Consider the following 26,266-nt stretch of genomic DNA (forward strand, 5'->3'; position numbering starts at 1 on the left):
TTCATCAGAAAGTGTGTTTATTATACAGTACCAACCAGTGCACAATTAAATATCAACCAGTATCATAAGGGAAGATCTGTGATTCAGGAGGAATTGCATAATGTTTCCTAGTGTATTACATATACTATATACTATGTAGAATTAAATATAAAACAGCAGATTGATTCAAGTGGGTTGTATATTGCGTCTTCTTCTACATTTGACAGGGGGCAGCAGTAGTTTGACTGTATTGAAGTATTTTAAGTATTATGGCCTGTATTAGACACTCTTCAGACAATTGGGAAGTTAAGTCATATAAGGATTATTAAAATTAAGTAGCATTAGGAACAGTAATTTTTTTGCAATATAATAACATTCCAAGTGGCATAGTTATAGGATGTAAAGCCCACAGTCGCGGCCGCGACTCCAGGACTCTGAAGCCTTGCCGGTGTATCTCCAGCGGCCGGTGCCCGTAGAGTGTGCGCGCCAGCACATCTCCGGTCTTAAAGGGCTAGCTCGCACTCCAGGAAATTCATACTAAACCAATCCCAGTGTACCCGGGACTTTAAAAGGAACCCTGCCCACTTCCACATTGCCTGAGCAATGTTGTGTTTTACTGAGTGTTTGTCTGAAAAGGTTCCCTAGCTGTATTCTGTATCCCATATCCTGTACTCCCGTGTCCTGTATCCCGTATCCAGTATCTGTGTCCGGAGTCCGAGCCAAGTCAAGTGTCCTAGGTGACTGCACTATGCGTGTCCGGTGTCCAAGCCAAGTCCACTGTTCTGTGTCCAAACAAAGTCCAATGTACGAGACGACTGCAATATCCGTGTCCGGTGTTTGTGTCAAGTCAAGTGTCCTAGACGACTCCAGTGGGGATCCCGATGTGTTCACCCCTGCCTGCCTCAGGTTCACCCTGTCCAGTCCCAAATACCTCAGTCACTGGCTGGTCTGCCTCCACATTATGCCTGTTTTGCTGATGTCTTCAGTAAAAAGGAGGCTGAGGTACTTCCGCCCCATCGTCCATACGATTGTCCAATTAAATTGCTCCCTGAAGCTTAACCTCCTCGTGGATGGGTTTATCCTCTCTCCTTGCCTGAGTGCCAAGTTATGTCGGCATACGTCAAGGAGAATTTCGAGAGGGGGTTTATCAGGAAGTCTACTTCTCCAACCGGAGCACTCCAGCCATGTATTGACTACCATGGTTAAAACCAAATCACTGTCAAGAACAAATACGCCTTGCTACTAGTCTCTGAGCTCTTTGACAGAATTTGTGGGGCCAAGATTTTCCCAAAGCTGGATCTACGCCTATAACTTTATCCGTATCCGTAAAGGTAATGAATGGAAAACTGCATTCAACACCCGAGACGATCACTAATATCTTATGATGCCCTTTGGATTGTGTTACTCTCCAGCTGTGTTCCACAAATTCGTAAATGACATTTCCAGGATCTACTGTATGTCTGTGTGGTGGTATATATGGACGACATCTTAGATTTATTCACCAGATCTGATGACTCATCGGAAGCATGTTCGCCAAGTCCTGACGCGGTTTAGGGGGAATAGTCTCTATGCTGAACTTAAAAAGTGCGTATTTGAAAATAAATCCTTCCCCTTTCTGGGCTTTATCATTTCAGATCGATTCGGAGAAAGAGAAGTCCATCTTAGAGTGGCCACGTCCTTAATGTCTCCGTGCCATACAGAGATTTCTTTGTTTCGCAAATTTCTACCGCCAGTTCATCCCAAACTTCTCTTCACTTACTTCTCCTATCTCTGCTCTTAACAAGAGGGAAGTGAACGCTAAGGTCTGGACCCCTGAGGCAGAGTCGGCATTCTCCAACCTCAAGAGAGCCTTCACTTTAGCTTCTGTTCTTCACCATCCTGATGTGTCTCAGCAATTCTCATTGGAGGTTGACGCTTCTTCCATTCGCACTGGAGCACTTCTCTTTCAAAGAAACTCCATGGGTAAGGAGGTATCCTGTAGCTTCTTCTCAAAGCTCTTCTCTCCTGCAGAACGAAACTACTCCATTGGGGACCGTGAATTATTGGCCGTCAAATTAGCCTTAGAAGAGTGGAGCCATTGGGGGGCTGCCAATCCTATTATCATCTTCAACAATCAATAGAACCTCACTTATTTACAGTCTGTACAACGACTGAACCCTCGTCAAGCCAGGTGGTCATTGTTCTTTGCCAGATTCAAGTTCTTGCTTCCTTTCCGTCCTACTGATAAAAATATAAAGGCTGATGCACTCTCTCGGTTGTTTGAGACAGATGACTCAGAAGAGGATCCTCAACATATAATTGACCCTTCTAGAATTATTTCTGTGAACCCTCTGCAGATTAAAGACATTCCTCCTGGGAAAATCTTTGTTCGTCCTACTGACAGGAAGAAACTTGCAGGGGTGCCAATGGCTGCTATGGCAACAGGAGGCCTAACAATGGCCTCTTGGTCTGCCAATTACGGAAGCTGATTAGGCCCCGCCCGAAGGCGTAGCCTAATCGGCTTGCTGTCAGGGAACGACTGACATTTCTAATACATTGCACTACATATGTAATGTAATGTATTAGGCCAGAAATCAGACAGTTGGACCTTCAAGTCCTCTAGTCCCTTTAAGGACTAAAAGAAAGTGTAAAAAAATGGGCAAAAAAGTTGTCAAAAATCAAATAAAAGCTTCAAGTAATAAAATAAAACACAATCGGCCTTTTTCCCTTATCGAGTCCTTATTATTGAAAAAAAAAAGAAACAATACATATTTGATATCGCCACATCTGTAACGGCCAGGACTATAAAAATATAATTTTTTTTATCCCGCTCGGTGAGCACTGTAAAAAAATACAAACCCTAAATAACAATGGCAGAAATGATGTTTTTTGGTCACCTTGCCTTTCAAAAATTGGAATAAAAAGTGATCAAAAAGTCGCATGTATCCAAAAATGGTAATTGCTAATTTTCTCTAACTTTGGGTGTTTTTCACAAATAAATGATGCATGTATCGAACAAATTTTACCTCTAACTTAAAGTACAATATGTCAAGAGAAAACAATCTCAGAATCGCTTGGATAGGTAAAATCATTCCAAAGTTATTACCACATAAAGTGAGACATGTCAGATTTGAAAAACGAGGCTCTGTCAGGAAGGTGGCTAAAGGCGGAAGAGGTTAATTCAGCAAGCCACTTCAAAATGGAGAAATGAACATGGTAACAAACATAAAATAAACAAAGGGCTCTCCTAAAAAATGTGTAATGTATTTAGGAGTTGTCGTGTCATATAAAACAGATGAATCAGTCTATTGTCTATTTTCTCATTAAAACACATTTATTTGTCATTTTGCATTGAATCTGGTATATTAATTTACACAAATTTATAATTTGATAGATTCTATGGGTTTGGAAAGAAAAAAAACAATGCCTCTCCTGCAAATAACTGTAAAGTTTAGCATATATTTAACCTAATTTAATTTTTAATAGCTTCTCATATTTATATTGCAATGAAATATTTTTATCTATAAAGCCTTTGGCACAATGACAATTACATTTGTATCTCCATAAATATTTCATTCAATGTTTATGCAGAATATTACAAAATATATTGGAAAGTATATTAACAACTGTCAGGAATGAGAAACAGTCTATGTCTTCATGCTTTAGAGAATCAGCTGCATTTTATCATTTTAGTTATATTTACAGCATAGTCTTAATATTTTCTTTTACAGCAATACGAAGAGATGAAGAAACATTGCGCATTTTGTATTATTAGTCAAAAATGTATCTGCTCATCTGATTTGGCTGTGAACATATGGTAACGCAGCCCACATGTAGTATCACTGTCATCACTCTTTATAGCTAACAACATATGAAGACAAAGTGAGCTCCACTGTGGTCATTGTGCAGTATATCATATTTACTCAATGTCTTGCTCGTGAAGTTCAGATTATTTTACCATCTAGAAGTACCAAATTTATACCAACTCTGGCATCTTCCTGATGGGCTTCTGTGCCTCATGACATAAATGGTCTGGCAAGGGCAGCAGTAGATATTTTTTTTTGAACTTGTAGTTCTATTTTATAAATTCACAAATTCACTTTAAAATAAAATGAGTATGAGAATGAGTTTCCTATTTTGTTTTGGTAGTTTTGGTATGTAAATATTAAGGCTGGGTTCACACGACCTATTTTCAGACGTAAACGAGGCGTATTATGCCTCGTTTTACGTCTGAAAATAGGGCTACAATACGTCGGCAAACATCTACCCATTCATTTGAATGGGTTTGCCAACGTACTGTGCAGACGACCTGTCATTTACGCGTCGTCGTTTGACAGCTGTCAAACGACGACGCGTAAAATGACTGCCTCGGCAAAGAAGTGCAGGACACTTCTTTGCAACGTAATTTGAGCCGTTCTTCATTGAAGTCAATGAAGAGCAGCTCAAGATTTACGAGCGTCAAAGACGCCTCGCATAATGCGAGGAGGAGCTTTTACGTCTGAAACGACGCAGCTGTTTTCTCCTGAAAACAGTCTGTCTTTTCAGACGTAAAAGGTAGCTAGCGTGTGCACATACCCTTAGTCTTAGGTGACTGGAGTTGCTATGTTGACTCTTTTTTTTTAAACTTTATTTGTATTTACTAAAAAAATGTTTTACTTATTTTTGTATAGATATTTTTTGCATACTATGTCCCACAAAGGGTCATAACAGATCTCTGGGGACATTCACATTTCATATATTTTTCTTTATGCAGATTTTCACTGTAATTTTGAGCAGTAACATAGGAGCCCTAGTTACTGGGGAAAACAGTTATCTGCGGTGACATTGGTCACTGGCAGAGCTTATCAGCATCTGCTAAGATCCAGCATCACTGCCATGCCCGGGTCACATAATTGCCTGATCCAGTAGAGGCTCGCTCTGTAAGCCCATTGGCACCATCGCAATGCATTCACGGGGTACCGATGGGTTGCCATGGCAGCCGGGTGCTTAACAAAAGCCCCCAGGCCTGCTATGGACGTGAGCCTATTTGGCCTTTCCATAGGCAGTGCCTAATAGGCTGTCTGTCAATTTAACACTGAAAGGCATTATGCACTGCAATACAGGAGTATTGCAATGTCTTGTAAGCGTTCAAGTAGAGCTGCTGCCTCTATTCACAGCAGCGCTTATTTAGCACAGTGTAAGCTAAGATTGATAAGACAGAAGAGTTTAAAAATGGTTCTGTCTTCTCTTCAGAGTCCCCAGTTCTCTCTGATAGCGAAGCTCCAGACCTGCTATTTCTAGATTGCACGACCTTTGAATTCACACCATAGAGTGGCTCAGTTTTACATCCAGGAGTTTGGAGAAATCTAGTCCTGCAGGATAAACTTACGAGTGACAGTGGAGACATGATAGTTTGTACTCTAGGTTAGTTCTTTGTGGAGATGCAGCCAAATGTCCTATGATAGCCCATTTAGGCATTTATCATCCTTATGTGGTCAAGTGATCTTTAGTAAATTTTTCTACCCGACCTCAAAATACCTGCATAAATTGACATGTCCAAAAGGATTGAAATAAATTGAAAATATGAAAATATGATTTCCATCCTGAGATTCCTGTGGGATTGTCAGAATAGTCTATGTTAGAAAGTAGGAAATAGTGGGCATGCTTTTGTGAGTGCATAGACTATTTTGTGATGTGGAATTTGAGAGAACTATCTTCATTGTATTCGCATAACCATTGGGTTTAAAATAATAAAATATATATTATTATTAGCAATGTGATATTTTTGTTGGACTTTTAAGAATGTCAGTGTGCGACCAACAAATTGGTTCCGTCTGGTAATGAGGTGAGAGGAGCATGTAATAGAGAAAATAGAGGGAAATAGCAAAATATGTGTCTAAAGCAATGGAGGTGTAACTGTCCAAAGATTGTATCTGTAACAATACGTTACACACAGGATATATTATTGTAATGGATTTGCCTGACACAGCTTCTTTGTCGACGCCCGTGATTAATCAGCTTGCATCTGTGCCTAGGTCTGTTAGAGTGACTCGATCTGCTACCACTCAGGCTGGGAGGCTGAGGAGTGGGAGAACCTATCACAGCCTGGCCAGACGGAGCTAGCTCCCGCCCTCTGTCTATTTATACCTTCATTTCCTGCTCCTCCTTTGCCTGTGATTCTGTCCTGATTCCTGGCTCTGCGGCTCCTGCTTGTTCTATTGTCCTCTGCTTCATATTGACCCTGGCTTTTCTGACAACTCTCCTGCTCTGCGTTTGGTACCTCGTACACTCCTGGTTTGACTCGGCTCATTCACTACTCTTGTTGCTCACGGTGTTGCCGTGGGCAACTGCCCCATTTCCCGTAGCTTCTGTGTACCCTTGTCTGTTTGTCTCTCGTGCACGTATTGAGCGTAGGGACCGTCGCCCAGTTGTACACCGTCGCCTAGGACGGGCCCTGCAAGTAGGCAGGGACTGAGTGGCGGGTAGATTAGGGCTCACCTGTCGGTCTCCCTACCCCGTCATTACAATTATAATGTAGTATGTTGGGGAAGTTTAGCCCACCATTTTGCTTAGGATGCATAAGAGTTTGCAAGGCTTTTTTAGTTTTATTTCCCCATCCAAAATAAAAGATCTTTGAAGAGCAATAATATTTTAGTTCATCAAAGGGTTTTAAATATATGTCTAGTGTCTAAAAGATGTATAACAGGTTCAGGAATAGGACCATCTTTATAAGATAAGCCCTGCCAGAGAAGGGGTAAAACCCTTCCATCTTTGTAAGGTGCCAGATATGGAGGTTATATGTGGTATCATAATAAAATTGTATAGACTGTGTGGATTATGTGGTATAAGGACTCCAACATTTTTGATATGGGATTAGGCTCATTTGAAGATAAGAGCCTACAATTTATACAGGTTAATTGAAAATCCAGAGAGTTTGCCATATTCAGCAATAAGGTTAAGAGCTTTTGATTTTAAGTCATCTAGGATGAGAAAGAAAAAGAATATTATCAGCAATGGCAGAGGTCCCAATTTTCTTAGTCCCAGCAAGATCTCACTTAGGAAGTAGAAATTAACGGGTCCAGGTACATGTTAAATAAAAGGGGCCATAACGGGCAACCCTGTCTAGTGCCGCAGTATAAAGTAATTGGAGTGTTGTATCCATTGACAGTAATGGAAGTCTGGACATTGTGTGGAGTGTTTGTAAGAAAATAAAAAATAGTACCAAAGTTTATATAGTGGAGTTTAGTTTTGAGAAACTGCTTAGAAAATGTGTTGAAAGCTTCCTCAGCATCAAGGAAGCCGAGTTGGGATGAGGTTAGAGCCCTGGGCTGGAGTCTATTCACTAATATTTTAGTCAAGATTTTATAGTCTTGGTTTTGGACCTAAATAGGTCTGTAAGATTAAACCAAGGTAGGGACTTTTCCCGATTTCAGAAGCAAATGTCCTACATCTAATTGGGGAACTTGTAGATCATCTATATAGATCTCACTGTAAACGCATTAAGGTTTGCGTGAGCTGTGATTTTAAGAGTTTTCTCTAGAGAGACCATCCGGCTAAGGGGTCCTGCTGTTGGGTAATAATAATAATAAATAATAATAATAATAATCTTTATTTATATAGCGCCAACATATTACGCAGCACTTTACAATTTAGAGGGGACATGAAACAAACAATATCAGACATTACATAGTGACAAAGTTCATTTACAATTCAAATCTGGGGAGTGACATTATTGCAATTGCAACCTCTTCTTCAATAAATGGCTAGGTTAAGTAGTCCTGTTGGTCGGATGTGAGTTTAGGTGGTTCAGTTTAATTTAGTAGTTCCAGGCATGTCGTGTAGTACTCCGCAAAAAGCGCCTGTATGCCCGAGCTCTGAGGTGTATTTGGTCCAATTGAGTAGTTTAAGCTTCAAGATAGAATACATATTTTTAGGAGGTGAGGTCAGTTGTACCATAACCTTCTACCCCTATCTGAAATATTTATTATTTACTGTCCAGTACTTGTTTTGCCTCTAAATAATCCTTTCTAGAATCAATGGTATTTAGTCTTATATGTTGGTCATGAGTTTCCATGAGTGATTCGTAAAGGAAATTATGGTGGTTTCGCTACCTTTGATGTCCTCCATAGGAGGCTTAGATAATCTATGAACTTTTCCATTTTTAAATCAGGAAGTTTTTGAAGTCATCAGAATCGAGTAGGTAAATGCCAATTTTAAATAATTGTGCGAGAGCCCTGGAGATCAGTTATCAGGTGGACAATGATAATAAATGAATTTCCGGACTTGAGAAGATAAGGTGTTCGAGACCAAAATAAATCGAATTCTGGAGTGTGAATTATGAAAGTTTGTGTAAAACTACTTGAGGTGTTTGTGGGAAAGCACAATGCAAGTCGGATCATAGAGTCAGCTATGCGTATCCTATGAGGATAAATTTGGAGTGAAGGTGATTTTAAAGACGCCTCTTAAAATTATCATATGTACGTTTTTTTCTTAGTAGAAGATGAAGAATTTCCAAAAAGAAAACTAAGTTGGAATGGGTAGGGGCATTCATGTTCAGGATGGTATTAAGGTGAGAGTGTATGGTGATATGCAGGAAAATATATGGACTGTTAGGGTTCATGATTTGTTCACGGATATTGTACTGTAAGGATCTAAGTAGGTGAATTGCTACACCTCTAGATTTATTTATAAAGGGGCGGCAATGCATTGTGCAATCCAGGAGGCCTTTAAGGAACATCGGTCTTCAGTCACCCAGTGGGTCTATTATAGTAACGTGTAGTTGTAGTGTGATATAGGGTTGAAATCAGTGTAGGTGAGTTAGAACCCATTTCTGTTTAATGGGACAATTTAACTGTGCTACATTACTTGTTAAGATATTGAGAGAAAGTAGGTATGAGTGTCTGGCAGTTATCCTATACCTGTACGAGCTACTGCATAAGTCATTCTAGCTGCACACGGATCTCCAGACATCCCGTCCCAGCAAGCAGAGGAAAGGTGGCAAGGTCAAGAGAAATAGTTTCACGTCTTCCTGCGGGGGGGGGGGGGGGGCAGGAACAAAGGATACATACAAATTAAACAGTTGCACCAGAACATACAACATATTCAAGTTTAAAATTCAGGGACAAATTTAGGAAAGGGTAGGAAAGGGGGAAGATGTCAAATATAAGCTTTCGTAGGTAGTTGCCTATACAAATGAGACATCTTCAACAATTATTATCTAAGAAACAAAGCTGTGCTTCTTCTGGATCATCAAAGAACAGCGTGTGGCCATTCATGAACACTTTTAGTCTGGCCGGTTACTGTAATTGAATGTCCTTTTGGACCAGACGTGTGCAGACCGTGGAGAGGGTTTTCCCTTTCTGTGTGACCATAGCAGAAAAATCTTGAAAATTAGCAGCTTGTGGTCTGTCACCTCCAGAGTGTAGGCTTGAAGGATGCTTTCTTTAGTAAGGAAATAAAAAAAAACATAGCAATGGTGGCTCTCTGAATAGCGTTGACCACATTGGTTTCTCTCCCCAGTTTATGGACTCATTCAATTGGAGGAAGCACATAGTCAGAAGGGAGATCCAAATCATTTATCATATCCATTGTGAGAAAAGTTGTTCAATCATCGCCTTTCATTTCATCTGTGATGCCCACAAAGCAGAGATTATTCCACCTACCTATTTACTCTTGGTCCACTCGGTCTATCCAGCAATTTTAGAACTTGATCGGCTTGTCAATTAACGGTCGTTTGGACAGACGTGACTGTATCATCAGAAGTGCTGATTCGAGTTTCTGCTTCTCTAAGGCATTGGTTGTTGAAGTAAATTTGTGTAAGAGCATTGTTTATGGATGTGTTAAGTATTTTTAGTCTCTTGTCTAAGAACAGTAGCAGGAGACGAGACACTTCCTCTGCCACATCCGTGGCATGGATACCCCCTGATGTGGTGGGTTCACCTGGGCTAGGAAGGGGCAAAGAAGTCAATGAGCTGTCAGGTGAAGTGGAAGTGTCTCCTATGTCACACACTTTCAAATGTGAAGATTCAATGTTGAGGAAGTAAGTTTGTCTGTTTTTCCGTCTTTGTCATTTTTGCGGCCTTTTCTGACAGGTTAGGAGCTTGGCAGAGGATTTTGCTAGTAACATTATGTCTCACCATGGCTGTGGAGCTCTGCTGAAGGTATTTTACCATCCCCAGAAGATCACACAATAAGGCAAGATGCTGTAAAGGATCTGCCAGACACAGCTTCTGTGTCGACGCCCGTGGTTACTCAGTCTGCACCTGCTCCTAAGTCTGATAGAGTGACTCCTTCTTCTACCACTCAGGCTGGGAGGCTGAGGAGTGGGAGAGCCTATCACAGCCTGGCCAGACTGAGCTAGCTCCCGCCCTCTGTCTATTTATACCTTAATTTCCTGCTTCTCCTTTGCCTGTGATTCTGCTTGTTTCCTGGCTCTGTACTATTGTGCTTGTACTATTTGTCCTCTGCTTTATATTGACCCTGGCTTTACTGACTACTCTCTTGCTCTGCGTTTGGTACCTCGTACACTCCTGGTTTGACTCGGCTCGTTCACTACTCTTGTTGCTCACGGTGTTGCCGTGTGCATCTGCCCCTTTTCCCTTAGCTTCTTTGTACCCTTGTCTGTCTGTCGTGCACATAGTGAGAGTAGGGACCGTCGCCCAGTTGTGCGCCGTCGCCTAGGTCGGGCCGTTGCAAGTAGGCAGGGACTGAGTGGCGGGTAGATTAGGGCTCACCTGTCTGTCTCCCTACCCCGTCATTACAGATGCTAAGTGGATTATCCCCCTCTTCTGGAGCATGGTTATTACATCCCAAATAAGAAAAGACCAGTTATGGCATGGTCCTTGGGCGTAGGGTTATGGGGAGGGTTGCATTAGTGCAAAGCAATCAGAAGGAGAGTGTAATGCCCCTTTGACTTTGTCTTCTTACATCCTAATTCTGCAAATGTTGCAGGATAGTCCTGTACAATGGCTTGATGCACTTTAAATATCTGTTAATTCTAAAGGAGAAGAGAAGAAGATAATTTGTTGGAGCAGGCACAATTCCCCTTGAAGTGATGGGAAGGTGTGGAAGATATAATTTTACTAAAGAAAAGTGCCTGTACTTACAGTCTCTCGTGTATAGAGAAAAGCGATGGTATCAGCCGCATGAGGCCGCATTGCATAGAAGGATCTGCCACTTATTGGCCGCAGGTCTGTAGGTCCTGTGTAGGTCTAAGATGGTGGCGTCTCAACTTAGGTAGCTCTGGCCTGCTTATAAGCTCCATAGAGATAGTTATGGGACCTGGGTGATAAAGTGCTTGGGTTGCTGCAGCAAGTTAGTGATATTGTGCGCTGAAGGCCTGCACTCCGGGGTCTAGCAAGGGAGGGATGCCTCCTATTATGCTCTTATGTCTGTGAAGCCTTCTATAACTGGGGCTCCCTTTTCCAGTTTAGCCCGTTGCCGTCTTTCTCGTTGGTGGCAACCGAGGTCAAAGAGAGGGTGGGTTTGTGGCTTATGAGCCGTTAGAGATGTCCACTGTTTAGGGCCCAGCTAACAAGACTACAGGGAGCGTGTTTCCAGCCACTCAGAGTGGGTCATGAAGGCAGAATTTCAGGATAGGTTAGCTTCTCCAGCCCTGATTAGTCATCTGCAGTGGAGTGGTGCCGGAGACTCCTAAGTGCAAGATGGAGGCAGGTCAGTAGTTGCGAGCCCACGTGGTGGGAATTGTATCCCCACAGGTATTGGCTGATGGAGGCCAGGACTTCAGGGGTTTAGTTGTAGTGCTCAGATGCACTTAAGGAACTCAGTCCAGATGTCAATTTCTCCCTTTCGGCAGGATGCAAGTAGATTATCAACCGTTTTAGAGTCTGGAGTAAGGAGAGCAGGAGTACAAATAAAATGTGACCACTATAAAGAAACCTCCCTTGGAAGTCAGATCCTTTACAGATAGTATCCTGTGTGTAAACAATTCTTATTGGAGACAGGTGCATGTCAATTCAAATAAATCCCATTATAGTGCAATACTGTTTTTAATATTGTGCATTTAAATCTATATAAACAGTGGAGTAATTTAGCAAATATATTGCCTAATAGTTTTTGTACCAAGTGTGATTTCTTTAATGTAATTTTCTCCATTCTTAAGAATGGTTACCTTCAAACTTCTGCTGGTTGCCCTTGAAAATAGACAGCGGCTTACTTCCACTCTGCTGTCAGACTTGTGACATTAACTGTAAAACTGTCATATTGAGCTCCCACAATGCACTGCTCTGTTGTAACAGGAAATCAGTAGATTTCTGATTAAGCTGCATACATAAATATAGACAAAAATATCAAAACCGGTACTAGAAACATATTGTAACATATTTACTCAAGCTATTCAACATTTTCTGTAGATTTTACATGTGAAATGTAGAAATAATCAAACATTTTACTTATGATTGATGTTTAATACTGAACTATTTTTAGCAATGTCCTGATAAATAATTGACACCTACAAGTGACTGATCATTGGTGAGTCACACTGTAAGCCAAAGAAGAGTATTGTTTGGAAGTCTTTGCTGTCACTTGTAGTAGACTGACATTTAGCTTGATAGTCTGTATAGTTCAGAAACATTCCTTGATATATCTGATTCGTGCACCCATACCCTTATTAATGAGTTTGTATCCACGAGCATTCTAAGACATTTGTATTGTGACTATCACTTTTAAAGGGCATGCTCATGCAATAGATAGCCATGCCACCAGTCTATGATAATAATATCCCTCACACAATCCTGTTTTCATGTCATGCGGAACATCTGGGATATTTTGTTCCTTCCTGCTAACAGTATGAGCATTCTTTGAAGTCATTTGTTCTTGTCGCCATTGAGTTTGTGTATATCTGGATGTTCAATCCCCACTCTATGCATAATGCCAGCTCTGAGTATTTCAGAAATGAAAGGATCCCATTATTCATTTATATTATCTGAGAATACATATGTAATGTCCTATCTTTTCAAAAATCCACCAATATCATAAATCATATTTTAAGCTAGCGTTATTAAATAAAAAGCTATGAGAAAAAGGTTACCCTACGGCAAATGCGTTTTATATTTTCAAACATGAAAATTACTGCTCTTAAAGCTCAGAATAAAAGAGACAAGATACTCAATACTGTTGTATTTGAGTTCTTGTAAGCTTTACTACGGCTGCTGCCCTAATGAAGACAATGTGTATTAAAATGGACACTACATTACCAACCATACTGTATTATTCAACTACATCATAAAATATGAGTAAGTGGGATTCCCTCTATTTACTAAGAAAGCCTGTATATCTCTAATTCATAATTTTCAAAGATTGTTTTGCCTCGATTTTGTACATAGTAATATGAAGAAAAACTAAATATAAATGTATATATATATATATATATATATATATATATATACATATATATATACAGTATATATATATATATATGTATGTATGTATATATATACACACAGTATATATATACAGTATACATATATATATATATATGTATATATATATATATATATATATATATATATATATATACATATATAGTGCATTTGGAAAGACTTCAGACTCTTTCACTTTTTTCACATTTTATTATGTGTAAGCATTGTGCACTCAATACCCCATAATGACAAGGTGGAAACAGAATTTTAGAAATTTTTGCAAATTTATTACAAATGAAAAAATCTAATTTTTCATTTACATATTGACATAAGTATTCAGACCCTTTGCTATGACACTTGAAATTTAGATCTGGGGGCTTCATATTTCTGTAGATTATCTTTGAAAAAATTCTACATTGATTGGAGTCCACCTGTGGTAAATTCATTTGATTGGACATGAGGAGGAAAGACACACCCCTGTCTATATAAGGTCTCAAAGCTGACAATGCATATCAGAGCAAAAACCAAGTCATGAAGAGGAAAGAACTGCCTGTAGAGATCAGAAACAGGATTTTGGGGAGGCACAAATCTGGAGAAGGGTACAAAAACATTTCTGCTGCACTAAAGTTCCCAAGAGCAAAGTGGCCTCCATAATTATTAAATGGAAAAAGTTTGGAACAACCAGGACTCTCCCTAGAGCTGGTTGCCCCACCAAACTAAGTAATCAGGGGAGAAGGGCCTTGGTAATAGAGGTGACGAAGAACCCAATAGTCACTCTGGTTGAGCTCCAAAGATCCTGTGTGCAGATGGGAGAGACTTCCAGAAGGCCATCCATCACTGCAGCACTCCACCAATCTGGGCTTTATGGCAGAGTGGCCAGAAAGAAGCTTCTCCTCAGTAAAAGGCACATGAAAGCCCGGAGTTTGAAAAATTAAAAAAAACACCTAAAGGACTGTGAGAAACAAGATTTTGTAATCTGATGAAACCAAGATTAAACATTTTGGCCTCAATTCTAAGCGTCATGTCTGGAGCAAACCAGGCACTACTCATCACTTGCCTAATAACATCACTACAGTGAAGCATGGTGGTGGCAGCGTCATACTGTGGGGAGGTTTTTCAGTGGCTGGGACAGGAAAACTGGCCAGCCGCTTTACTATAGAGCCGCAGCGGTCCACGGCTTCTTCTCACCGCTTTAGTGCTTGATAAAGGTCCCCTGTGATCGAAACGTTGCACAAACATATTTACTAGAAATATAAATAAAACTAGAAAATACTACACTCCAATTGGTGTGCCGAGTACTTTTTCTATATTGATTATAAAATGCATTACAGTTTATAAGGTGTTTTCTAATATTCTTCAACACTTAACGTTATAAAGGTAATTTATTGTGACGTTTTTCACGTCCGAGGTGCCACCATGCGGGTTCCTTTTTCACTGATCCCCATAGACTTGAGTTTATGGAGGGATCCATGAATACGGAACATAGTAGGACATGTTCTATTTTTCAACAGCCGTGTGACGGCCGTTGTTTCGTCAGAATTTCCAAAACCATTAAGGTAGGTGGTCCTTTAGGTTACAATGGCCTCCGGTATCCTGGGCCATTGTAAGAGGAGAACACGTTCAATTTACTATACAACAGGAAGTGTTGAACTGTGGTGCATGATTTTTTTATGTTTTAAATAGAAATGCTTTTTACAGAGCAATTGTAGACAAATAGGAAATTCTACTTCTTGTTCAGATCCATATTCTTGCTCATGCGGAGCAGTGTGACTTTTGAAATGCTACCATATGTGCTATACTGTATATCATTATTGAAATTAAAAGAGCAGAAACTTGTATGAAAGACAGAGTAAAGCTGATAAAATTAGTAAGATAAGGAATTAAATACAGGGTTGGTCAGGAGGCACCCAAATATTTGTAAGACAATATAATACGATTTTTTATTTTTTATTTTAATCTAAATGGTAATAATTCCATAGCATATATTTAAATGGGTTGGATTTACAGCTCGATTTTCAGACTTTTGATGAAATAATTAAATTCTGGCTGCCTGCAGCTTCCACTAGGGGGAGCACAGGAGCTTACCAATGATTTATGATTGCGTTAAATAGGAGCTATACAATTCTGTATGCAGTGATCTCCCCTAGTGGGGGTTGCAGGCAGACAGAATTTTATCCTTTGACTCCAATTGTGTGAAAGGATACCAAGGCTTTGATGCTCTGAGACTGTGTTCACACGTTGCAGTTCTAGTGTACTTTTTATGTTTCTAATCAAAATCTTAACTAGAGTAGAAGTTAAATTTTTAAACTTATATATATTATTGGAACTATTTTCAGTTTTGGCTAAACACTTGAATCAAATGCAGAGTGTGAATTCAGGCTAACAGAATAAACAAAGTAAGGATTGGAATTTTTTTTACATTTATAGACTTTTTTCCTTCTTCGCTGCTTTTATGAATGCTGTAATGCAAACTATAGAGGAGAAGAGAACCCAGTGTTCACACATTCACTCTGTTTATGGTTTATTAATTTCCTACTAAAGCACTTTATAACATGTGGACTAGTCATTCAGAATTAAAATAAAGATGTTTGAAAACATTGATATCATCCTCATGTTTTGTTTGGCATTAATCAACATGATGATCACATTTTCAGCTACAATGTGTACAGAACCGGAGCAGAGAGAACTCGTATTTTCTGCATTTTTTAATAAACATGCTTTTTTTTTTATTAATTTTTTTTTAAATGAGTTGAAGTATGGCTCTGAGCTGCTTATTCTGTCTTTTTTCTATGCTACTGATAAATTATGCAAGGGGATGTCTGCACGCCATGCACTTCTCTTTTCCAATAAAGTGAAAATTCTGCACACACTACATTAACAGTCACCAGAAGAAACTGTTCCATTGTGATTTCCCCTCAGCCAGTGTACTAGAACAAATTCAACCCGTTCCATTGTACGACATAGGGCCGCATTGAAAATACAATTTGTTGTGAAATCTTTCTTTTGCCTTTACTATTAGAAGCCAAGTGTTCAGTTCCTTTGCATTTCTCCACTGGACCTTATCAGAAAACACAGTAGCTGGAGGGCACCGGCAGAACTGATCACTCAGAAGGAAACATAACAGCTGTGTTCCTGACAGCTGGACTGGCATGACGTCCATCACCAAATATCATGGATATCTAACAGTGTTCTACTCAGCAGGGGGCTCCCGAAACCCGTTATGCTGAAAATGAGTTAGCTCCCATGTGATAGGCAGTATCTATGCCCCTCTTTATGTGTAACCGTAGAACGGAGGGGGGTTAGGGGTTATCGCTGGAAAATTAATTTGTAGTCCTGCATTGGATATGGAATTGGAAAAAAGTAGAATGTAAAATTGTTAAATACAAACAGCTGTTTAATACAATGTAAGCGTAGTCAGGCAATACATAACAAGTAAAAATGTACTCAGCCTAAATAATTAAGGCACATTACACTGCTACACTGAACATAGCAACATTCAATCTGTATTAAAGCACAGGGGTGGCCTAGTAAAACCAAATGCCATGAATGTGACCTGGTAAGAACTTCTCGGGTCCAGTCAAGCAATTTCATGCTGTTTTCATTCTATAATAAAAGTGAGCGGAGAGGTTTTAATAGTTTATCATCAGATATTACTATAATTTTTCCTTTATTACAGATCCTGTAGCAGTGGTTAAACACCGGACTACACGTGAGTGAAAAGTTTGTATGTTTTTCTATGCTGATCAAATTTTTTTTAAGCTGTTAATGACATTTACATTTTCTATACATAAAAGCAGATGGATATATTTCAGCTGTTTTCTTGCAAGTATATGAAGCTTTATTACTTAGCTTACACATTCTTTATTGTGTAAGGCATATTATAAACTTCAGAGACAATGTGGCACATTCTATGAGAGAACTACTCAGATTTTTAAGAATAATGCATAAAGATGTGAACAGAACAGACTTGGTTGTGTTATAAGGGCAAGTTCACACGTGGCGGTATTGCTGTGGAATTCGCTGCGGACAGTCTGCACTGGAAATCCGCAGCAGACAGTTTGTCCATTGGTTTCCACACCTTTTTAATTTTCTTCGTGCAGACGTTGCGGACAACTCCGCTGCGGACCATAGGCTGCGGTGCGGAATTTGGTGTCCTCTGCCTGTTGCGGACTTGATGCGTACTTGTGGCGTAATTTCTCCATTGACTTCAATGGAGTTGCAAAATTCCGCAATGAAATCCGCAGATGTTATGTGTGTTGCGTTGCGGATTGCTTTCATGATCAGGATATTTCATCATTCTGGCTGGACCTATGTGTTTCGAGGTCTACAGCCAGACTGAGATGGAATGTTTTAAAAGAGAGCAGGATCTACTCTTCACCTGAATCCGCAACGACTAATCCGCAGCAATTCACTAAACATTTTAGGCAAAGGCACAACGGAATCTGCAACGCAGATTATGTGCGGCATTGATGTGGACAGTGTCTGCAGAATTCCGCCATGTCTGAACATGCCCTAAATAATGCTTCTAATTGGGCAATTTATAGATGAATAAAAAGATTTTAAGATGCATATGTAACACCTTCTAACTGAGCCTCCGATATAAGAAGGAAGGTTTTATGTATTTTTTGCCTTCTAAATCAGCGCAGTACCTCCACTTAAATCTTGATAGATGCTTGCGAGGTAATGGGGAGGGTTTGCTGCTTCTACCATACTCTACATACTTGATACACTATAAAGCGATATGTTCACAGAGGAAGGTAAGGTGGAACCATGAGCTAGTTTAATACTTGGATAGGAAAAAACAATATTGGATTAGGCTGAGTGATTACTTTGTTGTAAGTAAACAAATAAAGATAAAGTTATATGGCATAAACACAAATGCAGTAATACACTATTCTCTCCCCTCAAAGTGGAACACGGCCACCTCAAGAATAGGGGGGAGGGAGGTGTTGAATTAGGCCTAATAGTAGTAACCATAGAAATGGTTAATGGTGTGAGCACATAAATTTTATAAACTCTGGGGTGACTCCACTTTGCACACTTTCTTGCAACCCCCGGCACATGCATGCACACTCTAAGGCTACATTCAGATGAGTGTGTCCGATTTGTGCGTGTAAAAAACGCAGCGTTTTTCTATATTTCTTGTATATGTATGTTGCGTATTGCCATCCGTGTGCTTTGCGTGTGGCATGCATTTTTCACATCCGTGCCGCACTTAATTTTTTTTTACATTTATTTCTCTGCTTTTCAAAGTATTTAATGTGTGAAACACGGACAGCACGGGGATGTCGTCCGTGTGCTGTCCGTTGTTTTCACGCACCCATAGACTGGGTGACTAGGTGCGTGAAAACGCTCCAATACAGGACATGCAATGAGTTTCACGCAACGGACACTCGCTGTATGAAAAACAACGCATGTGTGAATGGCCCTATTGAATTGCATGGGTCGTGTGCTGTGAGTGATTTGAACGCGCAGCACATGGATGAGTATTACACTCGTCTGAATGAGCCCTAAGAGTATGTTCACAATGTGGAAAATTAAACAGCAAATCCAACCCATATTCCGCAGGAAAATCCAGCCAAAAGTCTGCACCAAATTGTGTTGAATTTAGTGCAGATTTTTGGCCGGATCAACCACTGCAGAGAATAGCAAAGGGGATAAACAAAAAAACATACTCATCTCCGCTGGCACTCCTATAGCAAAGTGTTCCTGCTTCCCTGGCTAGTATCCGGCCAGCCTCCTGGGATGACATTTCATCCCATATGACTGCTGGAGCTTGTAATTAGACACAGACCAGCCGGGGGAACAGGAAAGCCATGTAATGGGAGTACCAGGAGAGGCGAGTATGGTCTTTTTTATTATTTTAAAGTGAAAATGGGGTTTGTTTCTTGTTACTACATGCGATTTTTGCTGTGCAACATGTGCCATTTGTTGGGTTTTTTACTTCCCTATTAAACTCAGTGGGGAAAATCTGCAACAAACCATTCAAAACGGTGAATTGGCAAGCTTTAAGAATACACACCATGGGTTTCTGCATGGAAATATTCCGCAGTCCAGGCTGGTAGTGATGTATATTCATTATCAGGACACTGTAGTAATGTTAGGGCTTGTGTATGTGGCTGCACATAATGATATAACTATATCGCTAGTGCAGTGTAAATGAATGGAGAGAAGTGTATGACGCTGATTGGTCAGCGTCATACACTCCTCTGTACAACGCCCACTTGGTCTAAAGTAAAACACGCCCACTTGGGCATTACGAAACGCATTAGCATAAAGCTAAAAATCACTCATAAAGTGGTTTAAAATAGATCGTTTTTCTAAATAAAAAGCACTGCTGTCACCTACATTATATCGCCAATCTCCTTATATAGGAGATAGGGCACTTATAATGTGGTGACAGAGTCTCTTTAAAAACAAAGATAGGACTTGTAATTTGAACAGTACTTGAGGTAGCAACTCTTGCTTGAGAAATAAGCAGCAGTTACTAAGTTGTGAGTCCTTATTTGTCACTGTCCAGCAGCAGCTTAACCAGCAGGTATATGATAGTTTACACTTTTGTCGACCTGCGAACCAAGCTTGGTTCAAGCCCCTATCAAGGAGCTACACCGTTTAGAAGTGAATTCACAGGGGGAGTGAGTGGCAGGATCACCTTCTGACCACCATCCTGGGATGAGACCCCTCTCAGGAGACCAACAGGAGCGGTTAAAATGTGCCTCGGCACAGCCCTCCTCCTTTTTCTCACTTTTGCCCCTGACACATACACTGCACTAGCCAGCACAGGTGGGAGTCTCCTCTCCTCCAATAGGGCCGGCCATTTAGCACTCTCTTGCTCTCTCTCCTTTCCTCTGGCTTCCAGCACCGTCCTCTCTTTCCTCTATCAAATAGGAAGTTCCTCATCCTCCTTTGTCCTCATTGTGACATCCCTTCCTGCCAAAACGAGTTTACTGTCCAGAAGTGAGCTGGGAAATGTAGTTTTGCTGCCTCCCTCAGCAGCAGTACCCGTTCTCCTCATTGGTGACAGCTCCCTGTTGGTTCTGGCAATGCCTTCTGCTCTTCACAAAAGCCCTTTAGGGGTTACACATATAGCAGAATGCAGAGAGCAACCATCCTGAATGAATCTATAAGAAAAAAACCTCTGTATGCCTCGATATAAAACAGGAGGTACAGCAAATGGAAGTATAGAATGGGCCCATGCCTGTCTTTGGGTTATATATTCAGATCTGTCCACCATGTGCATGGACCCTGAGACTAATACTGTCTTGTTACACACCCATAATAAAATATAAGACATGCTACCATGGAGGGCGTGCAAAAGACAGGCTGTTATCTGTGGTTTTACAAAGTACAGAAGCTAAATATACTAAGTTATCTGAAATCAGAAAGTCATCATGCACAAATGAAACATTTAAAGCATACCTGTCTTTCAGGTGACTTTCAGGATAAGCTCTCATATGTTTGTCCATTATATGACTTGCATATGTAACAGTGATATGGGGAAAATAATAGACACAGAGCGCTCCCCTGGGGTAATGCCGCAGAAACAGGGTGGTCAGTGATAATACTGATGTGTATGTCATAAGTACACTCACCTTTAGGAGTTGCGCTAGGTGGTCGGCACAACTTGATCATCAAGCGTGTGGAGCCTTGATGCTCCGTATATAGGCAGTCTGCTGGCCCTCGGAGTGAACACCGGTAGCTGAAGAATCAGCGGGAGTCGATGTGGAGAAGAGGTTCCAAATGATTTGAAAAAACAATCACTCTTAGTAGAAGGCGCTCTTGCGCTTATGTGGAAGATTGAGCCGAATCCCCAGTCGAGGCAGAATATCTCAGTGGGTAGGAAATATGAACTTTAGTTATTAAAAAAGACATGTATAATAAACAGCATATGTCTCAATGGTGGTGCAAGAAGCTATGCGTTTCGACCTCGGACTAAGGTCTTCATCAGGCTCGTGAAATACTGGAAAAAATGCACTCCATAAATACCCCCTTTGACCAGGAACCACTCCTGGGTCAAAGGTCCGCACCTTCATATTTCCTACCCACTGAGATATTCTGCCTCGACTGGGCATTCGGCTCAATCTTCCACATAAGCGCAGGAGCGCCTTCTACTAAGAGTGATTGTTTTTTCAAACCATTTGGAATGACTTGCATATGGCATTTTTTTAGCAGTTTTCCCTCAATGCAGGCTCTATCTCTGATTCTGAGTTTTCTATAAGCTATTGGACGGAGCCTAACTCCCCTATCTCTCTGTAGCACAACATCAGAAACAGCATCAGCAGCAATATGGAGCTTGGAGAAATGGACATTATACAGCAATTATGAGCAGTGTAGTTGTGATTCCATCAGTGGGGTGAAATATAACACTCACTTACTATAAGCCGCAGCAGTGTCTCTGTGTGTGTCTCTCTGCCTCTTTCTCTCCTTCTCTCACTCTCTATCTCACTCTGCTTCTGTCCTCCTCCTGCCCTCCCTTTTCCATAGACTTCTATGGGCAGCTGTAGCCTGATCCCTCTGTGAGTTGATAGTTCGTCTTGTTTTGAGGAGACGGAAAAAGTAATAAATTCAGAGTGAGTGAACAGTTAGAAAGGGGAGTAGCCTGATAAGTTGAAAAAGAGGCATTTTTTTCTCATTAAGATGTATTACAATGTTTTTTATATTTGCTTATATTACTGGTTTATGCAAAGTTTGTTGAAAGTGCAGTGCCTATTTAAATGTAAAACTTTAATTCTATAACAATTGCAGGTGGAAGCCTGTGATCGTGACATTTTATTTTTTTACTACTTCAAAACTATAACATAATAATAATAATAATAATACCAATAGAGCATCTATATAATTTATTGGTGAATGCATATATTTCCCCGATTCCAACACAGCAATAAAATATGTTTGTAAAATTAAAGAAGTGATATTGATCAATTACAACTGCTATAGTAAATATTCCTTAATGGATTTCCTCTCTTGGTGAATGAAGACAATACTGTGAAAACTACTCTGTACAGCTCAGAAAAATAATTGGTCTTTGACATTTGATTGCTGCTCCCAGAGCTGCCATTATGTTTTGATTACAAACGTGTGAAAGTGCAAGAGGTCTGCAGTAGCTTTTTATTGAAAGGTATGGAGAACTACAAAAAGAGACATTTTTTCAATGAACAATTAGCATTAGCGGTGAATTAGGTAAACAGGGAGAAGAGAAAAAGCAAGGGTTGCACATTGCACATAATTGGTTTTCTCATGCACTAATAATCAGGACACACAGTTGTGATTTTGTACGAGGGGAAAAACAGAACAACCCAGAATGAATTGCTAACAAAATGTTTCTTTATCTAAAGTTTGCACTTAATGTGTACAAGCATTCATAACTAATTGATCAGAAGTCCTGCAGATGTAGAGTTATCTATTTTTGAGTTGTTCCCACCATATTGTCAGGGTTGTGCTTACATTCAGGGTCAGTTCACACGTTGCGTAAATACTGCGGATTATCGGCAATGGAATTTGTTGCGGAAAATCCGCAGCAAATAGAGTAGCAGCAAAGTGGATAAAACAAATATCATCCACACACTCTAAATATTCTGATTCCAGAAACCAAACATAAAGCCTATTTCATTAAAACAATTATTGATTTAAGGGGAACTTAATTTGAAAAAATAAATAAATAAATTGGCAAAAAATACAACCATCACATATACTAGCTTTTTCGGTCCCATATCACAACCCAAAGGATACAAATGAAACTTCTGCCTCATTTTCTTATATGTCCTAAGAGACATTCTATTAGTCCCACTGTATTACAGCTGCATGTGACACAGTAAGTTGCACAAAGAGGGGAATCCTTGGCTGCTTTTTTTTTCTGGTTGGATGCTTTGTAGTGGAGTCAAGATTTGCCCCATTTAACCATGCCCCTGCACTAAGCAGTTGTCCAGCTAAACACAGAGTGAACCAGGGGCAAATTAATCCTTTTCCCAAAATTTTCCCAAACTGATTGTTAAAGGAAGACATTTTAGACTACTATTGGGGAGTTGTTCGGCTTTTCCTCTCATTCTTTCTAGCTTTACTGTCTCTTTACAACAAGGGCAATCTCATCAATGGGTACAAGACTGGTAATTTCTGTAGAATTTCAGTGGCAGAATGTTTTGCAATGTACTAAAAATTGTCAAGATTTTTTCCTGAAAAAAATTTAGAAATTTTTTCTATGTGTTTGTCTGTCACATCCTTAATTAACAAATACAAGTTTTACCAAGATACCAGACAATGTTTCAAACTCTATAGAGGGATGAGGGACGGGAGGTTTCACTCACCATAATTGACTGCAGAGAGGAGGGCGGAGTACCTAATGGTTGACCAGGTGACAGAAAAAAGAGACCTGATATGGCTGAAAGTGGTAGCTGTCAGTCGACTACTTATCTTAACAACTGAATACTGGAGAAGTTAGAATACAAACAGCTAGAAAGATTGCACATAGTTACTACACTTAAAAAATCATAGCACAGTAAAATTTTCATTATTGGCTATACATACACTTTGAGTATTGAAAAATAATCCACCATTTACGTTCTCAGTGGAGCAAAATCTTACGTTCTTTTCAGCCACTTATTACACCACATCAAGACTACTGCTAGGTAAGGGTACCTTGTAAAGTGGAACCTTGGCACTGCAAGCGGTAAAGTGAAAACTAAAGTTAGGGATTCTCCTGTTCTTCACCAGGGAACCCCAAAAGGAAGTTTGGATTTAACAAATCAGATCCCCAGGTTGGGGTCCTCAGAGTAGTCACTAACTTGCAGCAAGTCACTACATTGAGTAAAGCACAGAAGGGTAGTCAGACGGTAATTGTGGGACAGGAATGGGTAATCAGTAAGATGCGACACATCCAGAGTGTGAAGCAAAGGCAGCATTAGAAGGTCAGGAGGTCCTTGCCTGCTTTAAATAGGTAGCCAGGATTAAGTTGCATTTGTTTCCCATGGCAACCAGAAACTCATGCCAGTGATGTCATTGCTGTGCACCGGTTGCCATGGCAACATGATGCACCCGTCGGTTTTCAGTTTTAGATTTTTTTTATTAAATAAGGTAAACTAATGTGTCATTTTTAGGATTATCTCTGATTATGATTCTATTATCTTATCCCATAAAGGGCTCTTTCATATATATACTGTATGTATACAGTATTATAAGAATGGCACATTGGGGGCACAGGGCTTCACATAATTAACATTCGTTACACAGTCTATAAAGATTGAGTTGCAGTAACTTAAGCAGAAGATTCATACTTTAGATTTTTCAATGCTGTTAGTTTAATGTGTGGAACACATTTTGGCAGTTCACTGAGTACAAGCCACAGCAATCATTATTTACATATATGACTCCTAAATCTATATTCCTTTGAAAATATATTTTATGTTAAGTTTTTACATGAACCAGAGTGGAATTTTGTTGAAAAAGTATAACTATGTCCCTTATTTGACAAAATGAAGACGCAATGGAGCGTCTTAATAATGTTTGCTTGGAGAACCTTGGAACTTCAATTTGTCTATGTTTTCGCCTTGATTTATTATTCATAAAACACTTCGATTTTGAAGATTTTAATATTACTGTGCATAGTGGCTGGCTCAGAATTTTATATCACAGAGGTGTCATGGTCTGAAATTAAAATCCTTCAAGGTGACAATAATTCATATCTGAGCAATTCCTTAATAGGATATCATAATAAGGTATACCCATTCTAGAGATTCTCATGTTTGGACGGCCGCCATGTTCCTCTGCTCATTTGTATTTAACTGTTGTGGAAAACTGGTCCTAAGACTTAGGTTTTTTTGCATGACAATTTTTGGCCCAATGTTTAGCTCCCCACGTACACGGTAAATGTGTCCATAGGACTCCTTTAACCCGGCGGAGGCCAAATGTGTGTCCTTTTGGCCACCGTCAGGCTGGAGGATAGAATAGCGCAGTAGACTATGCTTTTTATACTGTATGGTATAGGTTTTTTTTTTTTAACATGATAGCGGTATGGCATACTTCACATTTATTTGTTTGACTTATTTGTCATGGGCTTTTCAATATCCTTTTAGAACATATATATTAAACTAATGCAGGTTAGTGGCACCTGTTGCCTATAGACTATACTGGTATCTGTTTAACATATATGTCGTTAATGTACACCATTAAATTCTATGGTGATGGATACCACTGTTAAGGCATCTGTCACAGCCTATGATTAAGGTATACATCTGGAACTTTTCCTGGTGCATACGCTCTGAGCTGTAGCAGTTTTTACAACCTTGTGCGTTTGCTAGATTTCACTAAATAAGGTATTCTTTTTAGTTTTCTAGAAGTTATACTTGTTTCTACTGAAGCATTGCTGTGTATCTAAATTGGGAGTATTGTAAACTTACTTTCTCCATTTTAAATTGTGTTTATTCAACGGCCTCTAAAGTGCCAATCCATAGGTTGAGGAATGGCTTGACACCTATATTTCTCCCCTCTGTGAGTCTCTTATTTATTTATTTTATTTTTTTATAGCTCTATGGAGTCTCTTTAGCTGTTCAGCTCAGCCCAGGAGGGGTCGTGTGACATACCTTCTTGCAACTTGACTTCTTAGGAACAGAAATAGACAAGAGGGAGGGACAAGCTCCCTACTTCTGACTCCTTAAGGGACGTTTTGAGTGCTTTTAGTCAGTCCATTATGTCAGCTTCATGAAAGGATATATAGATACGTTATTCTGAAGGAAATCCTAAGGAAACTATCCAGGTGACAGTTTTGACAGGTTCCCTTTAAGGAAGTGACAACCTAATAATTTTTTTCTTATTTAGGACTAGACATGTCTGATAACACTGTGCTATTACTTTAGCTTGTTCTCTACTTTAAAGGGAATGTGTCATCTCTTGACTGTAAATTAATGACACATTCCGTTTTTTGGTGTATTTTTTTTTCTTGTGAGAAGTATGAAAAATTA

General features: G+C 39.8%; 1 protein-coding gene across 49 annotated transcripts in view; it reads left to right on the top strand.

Annotated features, from left to right (window-relative positions):
• Positions 1-26,266, top strand: part of PTPRD (protein tyrosine phosphatase receptor type D) — a 1,823,241-nt gene that overhangs the window by 1,091,500 nt on the left and 705,475 nt on the right. For all 49 annotated transcript variants that reach the window (XM_075826835.1, XM_075826978.1, XM_075827034.1 and 46 more), the window contains one exon: positions 16,993-17,025. The gene's annotated coding sequence lies outside the window, so the exon portion shown is untranslated. The remainder of the gene's footprint in view (positions 1-16,992; positions 17,026-26,266) is intronic.

This window comes from Rhinoderma darwinii, chromosome 1 (genome assembly GCF_050947455.1).
Source record: "Rhinoderma darwinii isolate aRhiDar2 chromosome 1, aRhiDar2.hap1, whole genome shotgun sequence".
Lineage (NCBI taxonomy): Eukaryota > Metazoa > Chordata > Amphibia > Anura > Rhinodermatidae > Rhinoderma > Rhinoderma darwinii.